Here is a 7,233-nt window from a genome sequence, read left to right on the forward strand (position 1 = left end):
GAGTGACTTCTGCCTAGCAGATACCAAGAAGAGGCCCCTAGGGTCTCTCTGTTAATTATCAATAGTCCTTGCAATTAACAGGGGAAGTCCCAGATACATTTTCAGATAATGTAGTTAAAGTCTTGTAGAATTAATGTTTATCTCCTACACATCCTGCAGGCCTTGAGACTTGGGTCACCCAGCAGTAACCAAGATAAACGTCCTTTTGAGCTTATCAATAAAATGTATTCATTCCTAGTAAGCTGACTTTGGGGTGAAGGGAAGTTCAGGGAAGCCATTAAGCCACAAGAACAATTAAACTTCTGTTAATCAACCAAAACTCATGACTTTCACGGGACAGGACATTCGGACCTATAACAAGGGTCACTTCCTAGAGAATATGTGTGTGTATTTCTTACTGTGATCAGATGTCCTGTATAATCATTTATCAACTATTCCTGTATTGGTATTTTATTTGATTCCTCTGCTTTTATTCTTTCATATGTGGGTACTGGAGGGCTACAAACATTGTGGAGAAATTAGCTTAAACATGTTTTATTACTCTATGGGAAATGGAAGCAGCTTTTATGACAGGGACGAGAGAGCTGGGGGAGGGGACATTCTTACTGAGATTTGCAGCATGTCAAATGATCAGGGAAATCTACTTGTTTTAAATAGATGTGTGTGGTTGATTACTTTGTATTAATAATAACAGTATGTGTAAAGGAAGCTGGAAATATGCAATGTGAAACCTTTTATTTGAAATAAAGATTCTGCATGGAATATTCTTAAAGAACAATAGCTCAAGTGTCTGGAAGAGTTGCAGGCTAAATGAGTGTGCGGTACTTTTTAACTGCTTGAGATCAGAGCTGATGTTTTCCTCTTGTTATTATTGTTTGAGGTTAAGGTAACTCACATGTGTTATTTGTATAATCCAACTATAAAAAACTATATCTTAAAACTATCTTTATAAAATGCCAAAAGTATGTGAAACTTGCAAGGAGGGGTTTGTTATCTCGAATGTAAGGGTCGCCTCTGGCTCGCGCTGATTGGCTGTCTTTTCTAAGTGGAGGACCCCTCGGGGGGGGGGGGGGGGGGGGGGGCAGCCGAATAGCTCCTCCTGGGGTTTTGGATATAAGCCTATGTTCTCTTTAGACCAGCCTCTTCTTTTCTTCAAACTGACCAGATCCGTGAGATTGGAGGAAGAGCAGGAAGTACTTCCTTTGTGTTTGTATTTGTATTTGTATTGTTACTTTTTATCATTAAAACAAGATTATTGTTTAACTTGCATTCTGGTGTTTCTTAATCCCTTCCTTTTTACGAATTTACCCAGCTTACCAAACGACACGCGGAGACGAGGTTGGTTTTAAACATCCTCCAAATCTCCAACAGGCTGTAAAGTGACGTAGATTTTACTCTCATCTATTATTCAAAACCATTGTATTTATTCTAACGTAAATTACATGCCAGTGTTTTATCTTTTTATTTAGCGATTTGTTTTTGCATCTTTAACTCAAAATGTTTCCATGTTCGTTGATTGGATGTTTTAGCCGCAATGCACGTTGGGATATGATGTTAACGCGATATGATATCCGAAAAAAAAATCAGAGTTTAGGATGGCCGAAGACACTACACTACCCATAATCCCCAGCTATCGTTTGGGACTACAGTGCCTTTGACAAACGCCGTGATTAATCTTCAAGCTCTGGGATTGGATTTTGGAGTGGCAGTGCGCCAAGGTTACGTCCAGCGTCAAGCTCTTTGAAATGGAACGAAACCACGGCAGACTATTCAAAACTGGACTCGAACGCCCCCCGAGAACTACACATGCTGGCTATTGTGTTTTGCAACATGTTCTCTATGCTGGCACGTCTCTACTGGGAATTGTAGTTTTAAAAGACGTTTTCGTTTTTCCCAAAATTAGAAGTTGACAGTATTAAACTGTGTACAGCCCTGGAGGTTTAGGCAATAGGAAACACATTGGTGTGTACACATTTAAAACATGTAATTAATAAATGGGTGAAAATCGCTTGTATCCATAATGGGCAGCATTAATATATACCCACATGACAGCTCATTGTTACTTTGTAATTCTACTCCTCTACAATTCAGAGGTTAACCTGGTATTTTTACTCCACTACATTTATTTTAATTACTTTGCAGATTCTGATTAATGATGGGAAATATAAACAACCCTTAAATCAGACTTTAGTTACACCTGAGTCAAATTCAGTGAAGGTGATTGTCAAGTGCCAACAATCAGGAGAGATATTTGATAGTTGGTGCTTGAGAAGACTAAACATTTATCTGCAGATCTCATAAAGTATATTTATTACTCGTCATTCTCTACTAATAGTTAATTAAAAACTGTATATAATTTCTAGTTTGCACATCCCTTTCAAGATTTCAAGATTTTCAAAGGTTTATTGGCATATCATATACACAACTACGGTGTAGTTATGCAATGAATGAAAAACTTGGGTCGCAGGTTCCTCAACAGTGCATTACAAGACATCTATCAATATGTGTGTATACCTCCACCATTAAACTGTCAAATTCTGCACATTTCTTATACTATCTACATACATAAGAGTATAATTAATGTGTATAATATCACTTAAAGAGCATCTTGCAGGTTTTTATTTTTTCTACATTTATGCTTAAACTTGCTTGAAAATTACAATTAAAAAAGTGAATGCAGGATTTGATATGTTTTACGAGACATAAGGGCAGGAATTCAGTGGGAAAGGAGCAATTTTGAGCTCTGCTCTTAAAAACGGCTTTTTTTTAAGGTCATAAGTCAAACGCGTCATATTACATCACACAGGGGAAAACAACCGCGGGTATAGTAGAATTGCGTTGAGTAGAGCGGTTGTGTTTTAAGAAGCTGGTATTTTTCGGTAGTTTTACATTGTATTTCACCATTTGTAATCATGGTGCAGTATTGTGTTTGTGCAGGTTGCACAAATACCAGCCTGTCAGGACATCGAGTCCACAGTCAAAAGGACCGGAGCTAGCGTTCGTTCCTGGGTGCATTGTGCATCCACCTCCCTGCAGCATATACTCTCCACAGCTTTATCAGGAAACCGTATTACTTCTCTCTCCCCCCCCACCTTCACTGCTCTCTCTCTCTCCCCTCCGGTACACGGCACCGTAACACATAGTGTGGAGTTGGATTAGGTAACGCTGTGGTGGCTGTACTGCTCCAGCCGTCCCCTTTGTGTTTGTTTGTTTCCCCCTGTCTGTGTTGTTTGTGTGTGCGTGGTGGCTGTCACTCCTGGCTCCCGGCTCAACCTCCACTCACCTGCTTCAATCAGCTGTGCACCCTCCCTGACTACACACCTGCTTTCCATCAAGCCATTTACAACGACATATCAACGGAGGCTCCACAACCTTTCTCCGCCAGATCGTCAAGTATCAGCCGTATCTCGCGTCTCTCCTCCGGTACACAGCACCGTAGTGTGGAGTTGCATTAGGTAACGCGAGATACGGCTGATACTTGCGCATTAGTTTCTGTTATGGATCAGTATCAACAGTCCTGCCAGTAACGTTACTATATTATCAATGCTACTTTAGTTATAGCCTGATATATGATAGCTAACTTTACAATGTTGTGATGTGACGTTAGCTAACATTCTGTAGCTAACGCCGGTCACTCACCAAGATAGCTGCCCAGTTCTCCACTGGTTCTCCTCACACCACAGCTCAATTTCTCTCCGATGGCCGTTATTTCTTCTAATCCTTGGCTGCTCCTGGCACCTTGGATGCCTAGCAGGCTCATAATTATAAGGTTGTGGTCCGTCATATGCATTCGAATATTCATGTTCAACTTCTTCTGTGTCTTCTGTGTCGAAACTAGCATTGGGATCCATGTTGATTAATACATTACACCGGCCGCTCTCCCCCTTGTGTCCCCCGTGTTACACGCGGGAGGTCACGTGCCGAGGCTTTTTTATGCGGAAGTGAACATTTCTTACAAAAACGACGCCAGATGTCACTGTAGTGTATATTTCTGTATATTTTTTTGAAAATCTAGTGTATTCATCATTTTCCTACACATTTATTCACAGGTGTCTTTAACCTGGAAGTTGCTCTTTAAAATAAGTGCTTCAACACAGTTAACATTGCTGGAAAGCAATATATTAGACATTAAGTATTTTGTCAGGCTTAATATTTATCTGTGGATAGAGACCCCCAAAGCTTTTTTCTTATTTAAAAGAAGACCTTAACCTAAAGTATTCTTTAATGTGTTGATAAAGGTTAATTAGTTTGTCTGTTTTGCACATCCTCCTATTAATATCTTTGTACATCCAGCACTAAACTGTTTTATTGTAGAGATCACTCACAGTATCTTCTTGATTTTTTATATTCTATATTTCTATCATTGACCTTATACTTTCCCTATGAAAGTATGTACTCTTAATATGTTTTTCATCAAATAACATTATTCAACAAAATAACATTATTCAACTAAAATAATTCAATAACGTGCTTTAACCACTAGGCGGTGCACACAAGGTACACACAGCATACTAATAATAACTTTGTATTATTAGTGTAGGACACTTCTGTATAACATCTGAAGATGTGTAGTTTTATTCATGTTGAACTAATGGGAATTAATGGGGAGACAGCAAATAAATGCTGCCATCACAACGAAGTTAGAGGCCTTTGCATATTTAAAACCAGTGCCAAATATGTAAAATCTGTAAAGTTTATTCATGAAGTACGTAGAGAACTATAGCCATATGCTGCCTTGTCATGTACCTTGGAGAAAAGGAAGAGGACTGCATTCTGACTAAGCATTCTGCGTTAAATGTGTTCATACTTTTTGAAATAATGACTGTCGGCAGAGTAAACATCTTTGTTACATCTTTTGTAAAATTGATGTGCGTGATCTGCAGATTGGTAGCCGTTGAGAGTTTGTTACTGTAGTTTTACAAAAACTTTACAGATTTTACATATTTGGCACTGGTTTTAAATATGCAAAGGCCTCTAACTTCGTTGTGATGGCAGCATTTATTTGCTGTGTCCCCATTTCCCATGGTAATATGGCTAATGTGTTATTTATTATTTGTGAGGCAATTTAAATGTGTTATTTATCTTTTTTTTCAATATTTAAATGAAGCTCAGCACAAGTTCTTTCAGGAAGACTGGGTGTATACATTCACTCCACAGCTGCATATAATCAGCTCATCACAGGCGTTCTCTTTAACCTATTACATTTCACCTCTTTCTCCAGCAGCCAATCAACGTGCTGCAGCCAAACTATAAAATGGTTCTCCTCTCTCCTGCAGTCAGCTGTGATTTCAGGTGTTCATGCACCTTATCATATGGCATGTGTCAATAAATGTTCAAACTAAATGAATTCTCTCCTGATTGAAACATCATGTGTTGAAATAAACAACTGCAGTTCAAATTAAAAAGTGAATTGCCTAATATTTTTGTTGTGGAATCAATTAATTTCTTTCTTTAAAGGCAAAAACATGAAAAAGCTAAGAAAAAAAACTATTGAATACAATATATTTGGAGCAACTTCATTAATAAATGGTTGTCAACTTAAAAACGTGTGTTCACAATGATGGTAATTAAGTACATACAACTTAAAATTCCTTTTAAGTCATATGTTAAATCTAGTTGGAACAACTTAATTTTTGGAGTTATCAACTTAAAAACTTGTATCCCGAATGAGGGTAATTAAGTACATATAACTTAAAATTCCTTTTAAATCATGTGGTAAAACTTGTCGGAACATCTTAATTTTTTGAGTAATCAACTTCAAAGCTTGTGTTTATGCCACCAATTATTAAGTAAGTGGTAATTAAAAACACCTCTGATTGTAGAGGAAAAGCCTAACTCTCCCCTAACTCAAATAACTTTGTTGCTTTAAGACAATTTCATTAGAAGTTGTCTTAACTCAATAAACATCGATGCAAACTGTTGTGTTGATTTTCTTTGTTGAGCCAAGGCATTTGTTTTTAGAGTGTAGTTGAGGGGTGAGTAATTCCAATGTAATTCTCTGGATCACTTAATTCTCTGTTAATATTGGAGTTCTTCACTTAGCCTCATCCAGCCAAGTCTGAGTGCATGAGCTCATCATCATGATGTATTCGTATGTCCATTATCCAAATCATACAGTAGCCAGACAAAGCCTCCTCTCCACCTTTATCCTGCCGAATGTTGGCCCCTGGACCAAAGGTGTCCTCTTACAAGCCTTTCCCAGGGCCCTCTGACAATGACTTTCCTCCAACTTTCCTTGTCTCCTCTTTGTTGCCACTTCTCCCCCTATTTGCTCTCAAAATGATCTCCTATTACCCTTTAAAAGCTGTGTTTGTCACATCACATCATCGAAGTGGAGATATGGATGAGTAGCAGCTGAGAAAAAAAAGAACCTTGGGGGCTTCAAAGACGTTATTTGATCGGACGGAGCATTTGCTAATTTTTACATCTCAGAAACCGGAAATTTGAGATCAACCTTTTGTACTTGGTTACGGTCCAGAGTGAGTGTGACACCCATATAAGGGAAGAGGGAATAATAGGGTGAAAACAGGAGGATGGGGCTACAGTTGTGACCCCATTAACAATCTGTGTGACAGTAGCCATGCTTGATGCTAATGCCTAGGAACATAGTGACAGGTCAGTGTGCTCCCGTGGGAGCAGAGCTGTGTAAAATGAGGAACAATGCAGTCAGAGTGAAGGCAAGGCTCCACAGAAACCCAAAGCATCGCCGAAGGATGTTCTTCGCGTGTGAAAATACAAAGCTGAGGAGGAGCCATTTTTTTATCTTGTCATTACGTCTTCAAACGGTCATAAAATTAATATCTAGATTGTCGGTTTAGTCAATACATCAAAGTTAAAGGTTATGGGAAATTAATGAATGTTTAAAACACATTTCTTGAATGAATGTTTAAAACAAATCTATAATCAGGGGCCATCTCCAAATCCCAGTAAGGGACATTTTACTGTCCTCCTAATAGTCCATCCCACATAATCAAACGACAGACAGGAAATTGATTTAAAGCTCCAGCTTTACTGTAGACTTGTCGATTGTGATGATACAGCGAAGGATTAAAGCTGGAATAAACAGAAATATGCATTGAATTATTTATCTGGAAATAGTAGATGTAAAGTGATACGTTTGATAAAATGTTACATAATACAAAAATCACCAAATGTGCCCGAAATAGCCTATGCTAAATGTAACTAACATGTGTTAGAAATTAAAATCAATGTTTTGATGGTATAATGTAGCTT

Source organism: Notothenia rossii (assembly GCF_949606895.1).
Source record: "Notothenia rossii genome assembly, chromosome: 10".
NCBI lineage: Eukaryota > Metazoa > Chordata > Actinopteri > Perciformes > Nototheniidae > Notothenia > Notothenia rossii.